At 44.1% G+C, this 15,586-nt stretch overlaps 1 protein-coding gene across 6 annotated transcripts in view; it reads right to left on the reverse strand.

Moving 5' to 3' along the window:
* NOC4L (nucleolar complex associated 4 homolog) overlaps positions 1–15,586 on the reverse strand; it is a 73,852-nt gene that overhangs the window by 14,819 nt on the left and 43,447 nt on the right. For 5 of the 6 annotated variants that reach the window (XR_015730272.1, XR_015730271.1, XR_015730273.1 and 2 more), the window contains exon 16: positions 1,467–1,541. The gene's annotated coding sequence lies outside the window, so the exon portion shown is untranslated. Of the gene's footprint in view, positions 1–1,466; positions 1,542–11,618; positions 11,723–15,586 lie in introns of those variants that run through there. The other variant, XR_015730274.1, reaches the window with a different exon arrangement.

Below are 15,586 nucleotides of genomic sequence, written 5' to 3' on the forward strand. Positions count from 1 at the left end.
AATCGTGGATCCGTTTACTGTAATAGCTGGGCTGGTGGTGACCCAGAATCTATCTTATTTGCAAATGCTGGAATATAATCTGGGACATTTTTTTGATTAAGAATGTTCTCTACTAAAGATGTTGAGACTCTAGAAAAAGTGCAGAGGAGAGCAACCAGGATGATCAAAGATCTGGAGACTAAAACATACGATGAACGGCTGCAGGAACTGGGCATGGCTGGTCTAGGGAAGAGAAGGACCAGGGGAGACAGGAGAGCATCTTCCAATATTTGAGGGGCTGCCATAGAGAGGAGGAAGGGGGTCAAGCTATTCCCCAAAGCACCCAAAAGCCAGACAAGGAATAATGGATGGAAACTGATCAAGGAGAGATTCAACCTGGAAACAAGGAGGAATTTTCTGACAGTGAGAGCAATCAACCCGTGGAACAGGAGTTGCCTTCGGAAGTTGTGGGAGCTTCATCACTGGAGGCTTTCAAGAAGAGACTGGACTGCCATTTGTCAGAAATGGTGTAGGGTCTCCTGGTTGGGTGGGGGGGTTGGACTAGATGTAAGGTCCCTATAAGGTCCCTTCCAACCAGGGGTGAAACTTAGCAGGTTCTAACAGATTTTGGAGAACTGGTAGCAGAAATTTTGAGTAATTCGGAGAACGGGCAAATACCACCTCTGGCTGGCCCCAGAGTTGGGTGGGAATGGAGATTTTGCAATATCTTTCCCCCAGGAGTGGGGAGGGAATGGGGATTGTTTTTTTTTTTTAATTTGATTTATATGCCGCCCTTCTCCGGAGACTCAGGGCGGCTTACAATGCGTTAAGCAATAGCCTTCATTCTTTTGTATGTTTATACAAAGTCAGCTTATTGCCCCCACAATCTGGGTCCTCATTTCACCTACCTTAGAAAGGATGGAAGGCTGAGTCAACCTTGAGCCTTGGAGAGATTCGAACCTGCAGTAATTGCAGGCAGCTGTGTTAGTAACAGGGTGCTTAGACCACTGTACTATCAAGGCTCTTTTTGCAGTATCCTTCCCTTGGAGTGGGGTGGGAATGGAGATTTTGCAGTATCCTTCCACTGCCACACCCACCAAGCCACACCCACAGAACCAGTAGTAAAAATACTTGAATTTCACCACTGCTTCCAACTCTGTTAATCTGAATGGAGTGGGGGGGGGGGGGCAGTGGCATCCAGCCCTACCAAATGGCTAATTGATGGGCTATGCCCATCGGGGGAAACCATTTTGTGAGAGCACTCGCGGGATGTTCTCAAATTCCCCAGCCATTGAGCAATGCTTGGCTGGAGAATTTATTTATTTATTTATTTTATTTTATTTCTATACCGCCCTTCTCCTGCGGGACTCAGGGCGGTGTACAGCCAAGATAAAACATGGCAAATAAAATTTAAAAAACAATTTAAAAAAACAATTAAATAATTTTGGCCCAAGTTTAAAACAACTTGAGCCGGCTGTATTTTCTACCTGCTTCTCAACTTCTCCTTTAGCTTTTCACCCTGATGGATCGTTCTCTCCAAATGTGCAACTTCCAGATGACACCTAGAAAGAAAGAAAAACATCAAAAGTTACACAGTATTGACCAGTGGCTAGTTAATTACCTTGCAAATGAGTTAGAGAAGGCTTTTAAGTAGTTAAGTCTATTGCTCGCACCCTCTGAAATATTGACCCAAATAATAGCAATTAGGGGAAAGGCAAGGGCGTTCGATCCAATTGTAATTAAGATCAACCAGGGGAGGAACCCTGAGAGCAAAATCAAACCTGTAATCTAGTACTAACTGGAGAGGTGATTAATTATGAGAGAAGGAGAAGAAGGAACAATGGATTCTATCGGGCCTGTTTTGGTCCCAAGTTCCTCTCCAAAGATTTAAGAAATGAGCTCTTTGGTTTTCTGAAAGATGCTTTTCTTTCAAGAGGCAACTGGACTTTCTTGGTTTTTCTTTTGAAGAGGTTTTGCTTCTCATCCAAGAAGCTTCTTCAGCTCTGACTTGGATGGTGGGGGAAGGAAGGATTTATACTCCTTGCAGACAGCTGGACATTTGCATCCTTTTAGAGGGTCCTTGAAGCACTTGGAGGTTTATCAGTGTCCTCAGGGTCACCTGAGTGGTGCTCCTGGTTCCTGTAGTCTGCAATTTTTCCCCCCTCTGGAAATCCATTCCTCCTCCCACATCATCCCAAATTGTATAGCTAACAGTCTGTAGAGTTTCTCGGTCATCCTGGATGACCAGGTCATGGACAACCATGGAACAAAGCACCTTTGGGACAACCATGACCTGAATGACTGAGAATATAAATCCTTCCATTCCCCCATCATCCTGTTAGAGCTGAAGAAGCTTCCAGGATGAGAAGCGAAACATCTTCAAAAGAAAAACAAACAAACAAGTCCAGTTGCCTCCTGAAAAAGCACCTTTGGGGCATCCATGGCTTGGATGACTAAGAATCTCTACAAATGTTTAGCTGTACAATTTGGGATGAAGACCCTTGGAATGGTGTGGGAGGAGGAATGGATTTCCAGAGGGGAAAAAAATTGCAGACTACAGGAACCATTTGCACCACTCAGGTGACTCTGAGGACACAGATCAACCTCCACGTGGCCTCAAGGACCCTCTAAAAGGATGCAAATGACCAGCTGTCTGCAAGGAATATAAATCAGGAAGGGGCCTACCGGAAGTTCGGGAAGCCTGGAAATGGGCCCGTTTCCAGCCTCCGGAGCCTGGGGAGGCTGTTTTCGCCCTCCCGGAGGCTCAAGAAAAGCCTCCGGAGCCCGGGGAGGACATAAACACCCCCCCTGCTGTGGTGTAGGAGCCCAACTAGCCACGCCCACCATGGCCACGCCCACCCAGCAACTGGGCAGAGAACCCTTTGAGTGAGACCCAAGCGATAAACGTAACGGTTGATAAAACAGAGCCGAATTTTACACGGTTAAATCTTATATATCCCAAGCAGCTTTTTGTTGTGATTTACTTTTCATCTTGTATTAATCCAATAAATAATGACGAATAAGCTTCAGTCTCATAAGGAAAGCTGGTTAAACCATCTTTTCATAAAGGGCTAAGTCAAAGGAATAGGATGGATTATAAGCTTCTTATAATCACCTAGGGCAAGGGTGTCGAACTCGATTTCATTGAGGGCCGCATCAGGGTTGTGTTTGACCTCGGAGGGGCAAGGAGGGGGCATGGCCGGACTGAGGTGGGCATGGCCCTCTGCCAGTGAAAATGGAGCTCAGGGGGCAGTGCGTGCCCACCCCCCAGGACCCCGTTTTAGGCCAGGACAGCTTCCCGCAGCCCTCTGGCAGTGAAAATGGAGCTCGGGGAGCAATGTGCACCCCCCGGGACTCCGTTTTTGGCCAGGACAGCCTCCTGGAGCCCTCTGCCAACAAAAATGGAGCTTGGAGGGCTGTGTCCCAGCTCGGCCCCTGGGACCCCATTTTCAGCTGGGACGGCCTCCTGCATCCCTCTTCCAGTGAAAATGGAGCTCAGGGGGGGGGGGTGCGCTTGCAACCCCGGGGATCGTTTTTGGCCAAGATGGCCTCCTGCAGCCCTCTGCCAGTGAAAATGGAGCTGGGGGGGGGTCCACATGTGACCCCTGGGACCGCATTTTTGGCTGAGATGGCCTCCTGCAGCCCTCTGCCAGTGAAAATGGAGCTCGGCGGGGCGAGGGCTGCAGGAGGCTGTCCCAGCCGAAAACGGGGTCTGTTTTCATTGGCAGAGGCACCGCAGGCCGGTCCTTCGCTGTTTCCAGGGCATCCTTGCGAGCCAGATCTAAGCACCCTGTGGACCAGATCTGGCTCGTGAGCCTTGAGTTTGACATCCCTGACCTAGGGAATCTCTAGACCAGGGGTCAGCAACCTGTGGCTCTGGAGCCGCATGTGGCTCTTTCACCCCTCTGCTGCAGTTCCCTGTCACTCAAAATATGTATCACAACTGCCAATGTGTGACACCCGCCGGCACACAATTTATTGAGCTTTTCAATCCCCGGTAGGCCAACCATGGATAAATGGAAGAAAAGAAAAGTTTCAGAAGAAAACAGAACATTTAATTCAACTGCATATGCTACTTTTGTGGGCGCTCAGGAAATAGTCAGGCATGGAAGGGTTTTGTGGCTCCCGGTGTTTTCTTTTCTGTGGGAAACGAGTCCAAGTGGCTCTTTGAGTGTTTAAGGTTGCAAGACCCCTGCTCTAGACTATAGGGAATCTGCAGAGGAGATTCGAAGGGCCCTCTTCACCAGAATATCAAATGCCATAGACTGTTTGTAGCCTACCATAAAATGATACACCTACCCAAACTTTTTCCCCAATTCAATTGATCAAAATAAATTGGACTGGATTTTATGTTGGCAAGCGAAAGGACAACATCTTTGGATTTAACAAATGTGGCAGGCCAATAATTTGGTCTTCCGGCTTTTGTGCCCTCCGTCCCACTTACATCATCCAGAATCTGCCACTTAGAGAAAGGAGAATCTGTGAGGTCCTTGGTAGTCTCTGAGCTTGGTTGTTGTTGGGTTTTTTTTACAGACTTTTCATTACCCAGCTAGATAACGTCATCAGTTCCAAACCCCTTTCCCTTCTAAAACTCATGTTACCCTGTTGGGTCTTGAAATGTCTGCAAGAAAACAACTAAGCTCAGAGAGTACCAAGGACCCCATAGTCGTCCTCCCCCCCCCTCCTTCCCCTCCACCGTTGCAGCACCACTGTTATAGCAGCAGCAGCAACACAACCATTCCACAACCCTACTCCCCTCTAGCACTGATGATGTTACCTAGTTGGGCCATGAAACGTCTGAAAGGAAACAACCTCGTTCAGAGAGCACCAAGGACCCCCCAGTCCTCCTCCTCCTCCCCACACCCCCCACTCCCTTCCAGCACTGATGACATTACCTAGTTGGGCCATGAAACGTCTACAAGAAAACAACCAGGCTCAGGGAGCACCAAGGACCTCCTGAATTCAACCCTGAGCTTACAAATATTTCATTCTAAAAGCATCCATTTGTCGAGATAAAACACGGATTATCTCGCCTTTCATAAAGCTTTGCGGTGCGTCCATTTCTCTTTTGCTATTCCCTCCGGTCCCATTTTTCTTCATTTGTGCTTTGAAGCCCTCCAGAGCAGGGGCAAAATTCTCCCGGTTCGGGCGATCCGCTAGCAATTGTGGCAGATGGTTCGGAGAACCGGTAGCGGTGGCGGCATGAGGCTCCGCCCCCCCCGGGTGTCGTTACTTCCTGGTTTACACAGGAAGTAATGTGTTTTACCCTCTGCACATGCGCAGAGGTTCTGCGTGCACATGTGATGTGCATGGCGCATGCCCTTCCGAACCGGTAAGGAAGGTAAGTAGATTTCACTCCTGCTCCAGAGCAATTTGACCCATAGCCTTTCCGTTCAGGAATCTCTGCCAGTCGCCAGCCCTGCTTTCACCATCCGCGAACCCTTTACAAACGGTACTAATCGTGATTCATCTTCCGCCATGATAAATTTAGCCTTTTCGAGTCCCCCCCCCCCGCGTGGGAAGCATTTAGGAAAAAATAAAATAATAAAAGCGTCCTTTAAAAAAAAAAAAAAAAAAGAGAGCACTCAAGACTATTAAACGCAAGACTTATATCTTAGTTGCTAAACCAAAATGGAATGTTTAACTAGCAAATGATTATTTTGACTGCATCCATCTCTGTGCATTGACATTCTAATGTTGCTTTAGGGGTAAGCCTGTCAATTATTTTAGAAAAAGTAATTCCTTGTCTTCCAAGAGGAATAAAAACTCTAATAAAGAATATTTATAGCGTGGCATTCTTTCTTTTTTTCTTTTTTTTCTTGGTCTCCAGTGGTGGCTGCCTCAGACATCTGCAGTAGTTGCTCTTTACTGTAACTAAGCCCGGCATTTCCTAAAACACTTGCAATTCATTTTTGGAGATGCGCTGACAATTAACATTTTTTTTCCCAAAGTACTACTTAGATGGCGGTGAAAAATTATGGTTGCACACACCCCTCTTTCTCCTCCTCTCTACCGTGTTTCCCCGAAAATAAGACCCTGTCTTATATTTTTTTTGAACCCTGAAATAAGCGCTTGGCCTTATTTTCAAGGAAGTCTTATTATTTTGGGGCGCATGGAGCGAGACGGGGCTTCTCTTACTGTCTTACCTGATTTCCAGCTCTGTCTCCCTAACCCTAACCAGAGGAAACGGCGGGGACCGGCTGAGCATGTGGTTAAATATTTTCGGGGAGGGCTTATTTTCAGGGGTCTTATTTTCGGGGAGGGCTTATTTTCAGGGGAGGGCTTATTTTCGGGGAGGGCTTATTTTCAGGGGTCTTATTTTCGGGGAGGGCTTATTTTCAGGGGAGGCCTTATTTTTGGGGAGGGCTTATTTTCAGGGGAGGGCTTATTATCCAGGGAGGTCTTATTTTCGGGAAAACACGGTATCTTCAGCAAAAGGACAACCAGCCAAGTTTGCAGAACTGACGGGAATTTTGCATTAATTTAGAAAGCAGAATCTCCTTGGAAATGAGAGAATGCTCACGTTTTCGTGTTTGGATCGGAGTCATGGACTGCCAAAGAGAGATCTTTCTAAACAGCAGGAGGACCAAATTCCACTTTGGTGAGTTCGTCTGTCTCCCTGCCTGTCCATCCTTCTGTCTCTCCACCTAATGCCATCAGAAAGTAGTACAAGAAGAACCACGGGTTCCTTCAAAGAGAGTGGGATGGGCCATAGGAAAGCGAAGCATAGAAGTCAAGCAAAGCATAACTGTGACATGTTGGAACGGCTTGCAACTCTACCTGCTGGCCTTCAAGGAAGAAGAAAACAGGTCAAGAACGCCCTTGAGTGAGGAATGAAGGCTGCTGGATCTGTCTGTCTTTCTATCATCTATGTATCATCTATCCATCTATCTATATCCATCATCTCTGTCTTTCTATCTATCTATCTATCCATCCATCCATCCACCCCGTTTCCCCCAAAATACGACATCCACTGATAATAAGGCCAATCAGACTTTGATTGCATGGCAATAAGGCCAAGTGCTTATTTCAGGGTTCAAAAAAATATAAGACAGGGTCTTGTTTTCGGGGAAACACGGTATCTATCATGTCTGTCTGTCTATCTATCTATTCTTCTTGATAATCTATATTCATATCCTCTATCTATCTATCTATCTATCTATCTATCTATCTATCTATCTATCTATCTATCTATCTATCTATCTATCTCCATCATCTGTCTATCTGTCTATCTGTCTATCTGTCTATCTATCTATCTATCTATCTATCTATCTATCTATCTATCTATCTAATCTTCTTGATAATCTATATTCATATCCTTTATCTATCTATCTATCATCTATCAACTATCCAGCTATCTATATCCATCATCTGTCTTTCTATCTATCTATCTATCTATCTATCTATCTATCTATCTATCTATCTATCTCTATCCAGCCAGCCAGCCAATCTATATCAAGTCTGTGTCTGTCCATCCATCTATCATCTATCTAGTCTTCTTGATAATCTATATTCATATCCCCCCTCTACCTATCATCTATCAACTATCCATCTATCTATATCCATCATCTGTCTTTCTATCTATCTATCTATCTATCTATCTATCTATCTATCTATCTATTTCTATTTATCCATCCATCCATCTATATCATGTCTGTCTGTCCATCTATCATCTAACTAGTTTTCTTGATAATCTATATTCATATCCTCTGTCTATCTATCTATCTATCTATCTATCTATCTATCTATCTATCTATCTATCTATCTATCTATCTACTATCCCTCTATCTATATCCATCATCTGTCTTTCTTTCTATTTCTATCTATCCATCCAGCCATTTACCTATATCATGTCTGTTTGTCTGTCCATCTATCATCTATCTAGTCGTCTTTATAATCTATATTCATATCATCTCTCTCTCTCTCTCTCTCTCTCATCTATCCATCTATCTATATCTATCATCTAGCTAGCTAGCTAGCTAACTCATCTAGCTAGCTAGCAATATATAAATTAGATGCTTCAATATAGATGATGTCGATATAGACACACACTCACACACCAACTCTCCCGTCAGTGGTCCAAGGCTTTTGTGGCTCTTTTGAATCTGGGGAAATCTAACTGGGTACAATTTTGAAAAGAGAAATTTGGGCTTGTCAAGACTTGGTGGTCATATTCCTTTCTGAAAAGAGGAAGGAAGCTATTTATGTGGCATGATGCGTTGCCTGTGCAAGAGCCAGCAATTGACTCCTTGTTCCAACCAAGTTGATAGTTATTTACTCATCAGTTTATTAATAGAAGGAAATACATCACAAACTTCACCATTCTTGGAGATGTTTAAATTATTTTGCAAGGGGGGGGGAAATGGCTCCTGTGATAAATGGGAGTGCGTTTTTTTAAAAAAGGAAGAAATATATGGGTAATTAATCATTCCTTTAAAAGCAGATGAGGACAACTAATGGCCCATCCTGTTATGGGGAAACACTATTTTGTATTTATTTTTTTTAAGAGACAGTAGCTTTTACAGAAATGCTGGGTTGCAGAAAATTAAATTGATGGCTGGCATCAGCAGTGCAATAAGTGATCAAAAGCTTTTTTTAAAAAAAAAATGGTGTGTGTGTGCGCGCGTGAATAATTCCAAGCTAACTAAAATGCCCATTGTCATGACTGCAAAAAATCCCCAATAGAATAGAATAGAATAGAATAGAATAGAATAGAATAGAATAGAATAGAATACGGAATATAGAGTAGAGTAGAGTAGAGTAGAATAGAATAGGGAATATAGAGTAGAGTAGAGTAGAGTAGAGTAGGACAGAATAGAATAGAATAGAATAGAATAGAATAGAATAGAATAGAATAGAAATAGAACAGAACAGAACAGAACAGAACAGAACAGAATTCTTAATTGGCCAAGTGTGACTGGACACACAAGGAATTTGTCTTTGGTGCATATGCTCTCAGTGTACATAAAAAGACAACATACATTTTGTTTCTTGTCCTGCCCTCTGGTGCTCTGGAGAATAATAGGACTCTCCCCCCTCTTCTTTGTGGCAACCCATGTATGCCGATTAGTGTACGTTTAAAGTGACAATTATTCTCAGTCTACGTTCTCATGGGAGGTCGAAGGGTTCTCCTATGCCGTTTTCGCAAGAAATTGTCAGATCCAGTTTTTCTATTTCTTCAACCACATGGAATCTTCAGTAAAGTTAGTATAACTTTACTGAAGATTCTATGTGGTTGAAATATGTGTGTGTGTGTGTGTGTGTGTGTGTGTGTGTGTGTGTGTGTGTGTGTGTGTGTGTGTGTGTGTATGCATGCATGCATGCATGTATGTATATATTTTCCAGGAGTTTCTTTTGCTGTGTACCTAATGGGCAGGCAGTGGCTTTCTTTTCCCAGCCTGGCAGTCACAAGATTGCCCACTCATTTTTCTTCTTCCTCCGACCCGTTTCAAGAATTGTCGCTTTGTGCCGTGCTTGCTCACAGCTTGCCATGTCTTTATTGGCAATCATCTCCTCCAAAGCTGGTCTGCAGCTTTTTAACAAGGATGCCCGTTAAACGACTCTTGGGAGCTGATTATCTGCAACGGATTCTTCACCGGCTGAATCACGACATGATGAGGCTGTTCAGGAAATGCACGATTTTCTTTTCTTTCTTTCCTTTTCTTCTTTCCTTTCCTTTCCTTTTTTTCTTTTCTTCTCTTCTCTTTTCTTTCCTTTCTTTTCTTTTTTCTTTTCATTTCTTTTTTCTTTTTTTTCTTTTCTCCTCCTCCTCACTACCACCTCCTCCTTCTTCTTCCTCTTTCCTCCTCCTCCTCCTCCTCCTCCTCACTACCACCTTCTCCTTCTTCTCCTTTCTTCTTCTTCTCTCCTCCTCCTCACTACCTCCTCCTCCTTCTTCCTCCTCTTCTTTTCTCCTCCTCCTCCTCCTCACTACCACCTCCTCCTTCTCCTTCTTTTCTCCTCTTCCTCCTCCTCCTCACTACCATCTCCTCCATCCTCTCTTCTCCTTCCTCTTCTTGCAAACACAGAAAAAGCAGGCCAAACTGCTGTGAGCTTATGAGTCTCCTCGTGAAGGATAGGTAGTAAAGTCTGAGATGATTTGATAGGCTAAAACCTACGAAGGACAGTTGCAGGAATTTGGTATGTCTAGTCTAGTGAAAAGAAGGACTAGGAGTGACATGAGAGCAGTGTTTCAATATTTGAGGGGCTGCCCCAAAGAAGAGGGAGTCCAGCTCTTCTCCAAAGCACCTGAGGGCAGGACAAGAAGCAATGGATGGAAACTCATCAAAGAGAGAAGCAACCTGGAATTAAGGAGAAACTTCCTAACCGTGAGGACAAGAGTCAGCCTCTTGCCCCCAACAATCTGGGTCCTCATTTTACCCACCTCGGAAGGATGGAAGGCTGAGTCAACCTTGAACTGGTGAGATTCAAACTGCCAAATTGCAGGCAGCAGTCAGGCAGCAGAAGTAACCTGCAGTACTATTTATTTTTTATTTATTATTACTCATATTTCTATGCCGCCCACTCTCCGAGGACTCTGGGCATCTTACACCAAAGACAGTATACTAAATAGCATATTGCCCCCTAACAATCTGGGTCCTCATTTTACCCACCTCGGAAGGATGGAAGGCTGAGTCAACCTTGAGCCGGTGAGATTTGATCGGCTGATCTGCTGAACTAGCAGTCAGCTGAAGTAGCTGCGGTACTGCACTCTAACCACTGCGCCACCGTAGCTCATGGTGGTATATATTGGTATATACTGCCAGACGTAACCCATACCAACAACAGTTCTCTTGGGGTTCTCCAGAATTGTTTAAATAGTTTAGGAAGAGGTCCTAAGAGTAGACCATTGAAGAAACACTATTCCAGTGCAGCATTTTTATTTTTATTTTTAATTTATATGCCGCCCTTCTCCAGAGACTCAGGGCGGCTTACAATGTGTTAAGCAATAGCCTTCATACTTTTGTATATTTATACATAGTTAGCTTATTGCCCCCACAAACTGGGCCCTCAATTTACCTACCTTAGAAAGGATGGAAGGCTGAGTCAACCTTGAGCCTGGTGAGATTCGATCTTACTTTAATTGCAGACAGCTGGTGTTAAATTAGTGCTTCTGTCTGTTGAGCTAAACCAGGCTCCTATTTTTTACCTTAGTAACATCAAGATCTGTGGATCTGATGAGACGTGGTGGCGCAGTGGTTAGAGTGCAGTACTGCAGCTACTTCAGCTGACTGCTAGTTCATCAGCGGATCAAATCTCACCGACTCAAGGTTGACTCAGCCTTCCATCCTTCCGAGGTGGGTAAAATGAGGACCCAGATTGTTAGGGGGCAATATGCTATTTAGTATAATGTCTTTAGTGTAAGCCGCCCAGAGTCCTTAGAAAGTGGGTGGCATAGATATATGACAAATAAAATAAAATAAAATAAATAAATAAGGACTTCAATCACCAGAATTCCCCAGGATGTCTGAGGAATTCTGGGAATTGAAGTCCACCTATCTTAAAGATGCCCACATTGAGAAAACCTGCTCCGATGGCTTCCTGCATTCAGCCTGATCTCTAAAAGTTTCTGCCGTGATTCTAGGATTCATAATAATAATAATAATAATAAAGAGTTGTATCAATAAAAGTAATTTCACCCTGAGGGTTAATGTTCTTGCCAGCCAGCCATTCAATCCCCTCCTGATCCGGCTTGTGAATCAATTCAAGTGTGACTCATTCATATTCAGGACTGTGGAGGATTCTGCGTTAGAAAGTAGAAAGGATGAAAATTCCTTTAAAAGAGAATTTTAAATTATTCAGAGGCCCTGAAGCAGGGGTGCTATTCAGCAGGTTCTGACAGGTTCTGGACTGACTGGTAGCGGAAATTTTGAGAAGTTCAGAGAACCGGCAAATACCACCTCTGGCTGGCCCCCGAGTGGGGTGGGAATGGAGATTTTGCAATATCCTTCACAGCCTTCAGAGGTTGTGGGTGCTTCAGCACTGGAGGTTTTTAAGAAGAGACTAGACGCTCATTTGTCTGAAATGGTATAGGGTCTCCTACCAGAGCACAAGGCTGGACTAGAAGACCTCTAAGGTCTCTTCCAGCTTCTGTTCTGTTCTTCTGTTCTTCTTCTATTCTATTCTATTCTATTCTATTCTATTCTATTCTATTCTCTTCTCTTATTCTATTCTATTCTATTCTTCTCTTATTCTATTCTATTCTTCTCTTATTCTATTCTATTCTCTTATTCTATTCTATTCTTCTCTTATTCTATTCTATTCTATTCTTCTCTTATTCTATTCTATTCTTCTCTTATTCTATTCTATTCTATTCTTCTCTTCTCTTATTCTATTCTTCTTATTTTATGATGTTTGTGTGTCTATATTTTTCTTGACTGTACACCGCCTTGAGTCCTATAGGAGAAAGGCGGTATAGAAATATAATAAATAAATAAATAAATAAATAAATAAATAAATAAATTATTCTATTCTATTCTATTCTATTCTACTCTTATTCTATTCTATTCTATTCTTCTTCTATTCTATTCTTCTCTTATTCTATTCTATTCTTCTCTTATTCTATTCTTCTCTTATTCTATTCTATTCTTCTCTTATTCTTCTCCTATTCTATTCTATTCTTCTTATTCTATTCTTCTCTTATTCTATTCTTCTCTTATTCTTCTCCTATTCTATTCTAATCTTCTCTTCTTCTATTCTTCTCTTATTCTATTCTCTTATTCTTCTTCTATTCTATTCTATTCTATTCTATTCTATTCTATTCTATTCTATTCTTCTCTTATTCTATTCTATTCTATTCTATTCTATTCTATTCTATTCTATTCTATTCTATTCTATTCTACTTGTCGATCAGAAAGGTCGGCAGTTCGAATCTCCAGTATAGGTCTCCTGTGTGAGCAGGGGGTTAGACTAGATGACCTCCAATGTCCCTTCAAACTCTGTTACTGTTACTCTACTCTACTCTATCCTACCCTACCCTACTCTATTCTATTCGCTTGGCAACCGACTCATATTTATGACGGTCACAATGTCCCGGGATCACGTGATCTCTTTTTGCGACCTTCCGACAAGCACAAAGTCAACGGGGAAGCCAGATTCACTGCATAACTGTGTTGCTAACTTAACAACCGCCGTGATTCACTTAACAACGGTGGCCAGCAAAGTCATAAAATGGGGCCAAACTCACTGAACCGATGTCTCACTTATACCTGTAAGGACTACCCGTATCCTGTCCCAAAGCTCAGCCAAGGGAAGGCAGAATCCGCCAGCGGTTAATATTCTGCGGTAAAGAAATCGTGTTCGGTTAGATGAATCAAATTCTGTTGGCTTGCCAAAGCGCAATTACCTTTTGAGCCATGTTAATGGCTTCAAAGGCCACCATACACCTGCTGGGAGGACGTGGTACGCAGCATTTTCAGCGATGAGGGAGAATTTTCCCCAAACCACAAAGCCAATCTAATATTTTTTATTATTTTTGCCTCTGCCAATGCCGTCCAATCCGTCTCTTTCTCCAAAGTACAACTTGGTTAGATGCTTGCATGCTGTTTTGCCAACTGTCACCAAACAATAGTTGTTGCAAAGCAGCTTCCAGCAGCGTTCGCGTTCAGTTTTGACATGCCAAGATGCAAAAGAGAGTTGGGTTGTAGTTTGGCCTTTCGGGCTCCAAATTAAGGAAGGAAAGGGTGCTGTGCAGATGTGAAGAAAAGGTCTGCAGGAGTCAGAAAAATGAGAAAGAAAGAAAAAGAGGGGAGGGGAAGAGAGGAGAGGAGAAGTGGAGAGGAGAGGAGAGGAGAGAAGGGAAGAAAGGGGAAGGGAAGGAGGGAGGAAGAACAATGAGAAGGAGGAGGGAGGGAGGGAAGGAAGGGAGGACAATGGGAGGGAGGGAAGGAAGGAAGGAAGGACAATGGGAAGGGAGGGAGGAGGGAAGCAGGAAGGACAATGAGAAGGAGGGAGGGAGGGAAGGACAATGGGAAGGAAGGAAGGAAGGAAGGAAGGACAATGGAAGGAAAGAAGCAAGGAAGGAAGGTAGGACAATGAGAAGGAGGGAGGGAAGGACAATGGGAAGGAAGGAAGGACAGACAATGGAAGGGAGGACAATGGAAGGGAGGGAGGAGAAAGGCAGGAAGGACAATGAGAAAGAGGAAGGGAAGGAAAGACAATGGGAAGGAGGAAGGGAAGGGAAGGAAGCCTACAGAAAAAGAGTCTGAAAAAAGATTCTTGAAACCCCTGCTGATGAAAATGCAAACATACCATAAACCAGGGGTCTGCAACCTTAAACACTCAAAGAGCCATTTGGACCTGTTTCCCACAGAAAAGAAAACACCGGGAGCCACAAAACCTGGATGGGTGTGGCCAACTCGACATCACTCACTTCCACCAGTCACATGACACCCCCCTAGCCACGCCTACCGAGCCGGTCATTAGGGCAGAGAACCGGGGAACCACAAAACCCTTTTGATCTCTCTCTCCCTCCCTCCCTCCCTCCCTCCCCCCTTTCTCTGTATCTCTCGGTCTCTGCCCTAGCTGCTTCTCCATCCCCTGCCGTCGCCCTTACCTTCTCAGGACAGGCAAGGAGTGACTGGGAGGGGAAGGCAAGAGGCGGGGAGGGAGCGACAGGGAGCCACAGCAGAGGACCCAAAGAGCCACATGCGGCTCCAGAGCCACAGGTTGCTGACACCCACCATAAACTATCCTCAATTTTTGTCTGCACAAAATAAAGTCAACAAGTCACGGGGTGTGTGTGTGTGTGTGTGTGTGTGTGTTGCCAGCTCTCACAGCTCCCGTAGCGATCCAGGCTTCTCTTGGTATTCACGAGGAGCCTTCGAAGATAGATTGTTCAGCTCTTAATGGAATTAGTCCACCGAGATTCCTGTTCCTGGGTATCCAGTTAGAAGCTTGGACTAATCAAATTTCTGCACACTTGGCTATCTGTGTGAAACAGCAGCTTAATAATCATTCAAATCCCCTGTTAAGCTCAGATGAAAATATTGGCAAAGGCCCCAAAAGTCATTTGCTCTGAAGTTTTCGCTTCTTTGGAACGCCTCGCCAACGAAGCACGAGCAAGTCGGTTGATTGCAAAGAGGGTAAGTCGGCGGTGGTTTTTTATTTAGTTTTTCTGGAGGGGGAAAAAAAAAAACTACAGAACTGATTCTAATTTTGTTTTCATCCACTTGAAACAGAGGTGAGTTTCAGCAGGTTCTAACGAACCGGTAGCGGAAAGTTTGAATAGTTCGGAGAACCGGTAAATATCACCTCTGACTGGCCCCACCTCCATCTATTCTCTGCCTCCCGAGTCCCAGCTGATCGGGAGGAAATGGGGATTTTGCAGTAACCTTCCCCCTGATTGGGGAGGGAATGGAGATTTTACAGCATCCTTCCCCTGCCACGCCCACCAAGCCACACCTACAGAAACGGTAGTAAAAAATTTTGAAACCCACCACTGACTTGAAACTCATGTTTTTAGGGACGTAGCCAAAAATCCAGGCAGCATAGAGATTGAGCTAAGTAGGAGACTGTTTGAAGATCACACGACCTTGAGCCAGGGGTGAAATCCAGCAGGTTCTGACAGGTTCTGGAGAACCGGTAGCGGAAACTTTGAGTAGTTCGG

The sequence above is a fragment of the Pantherophis guttatus genome, chromosome 17 (assembly GCF_059756535.1).
Source record: "Pantherophis guttatus breed Tessera chromosome 17, ASM5975653v1, whole genome shotgun sequence".
Lineage (NCBI taxonomy): Eukaryota > Metazoa > Chordata > Lepidosauria > Squamata > Colubridae > Pantherophis > Pantherophis guttatus.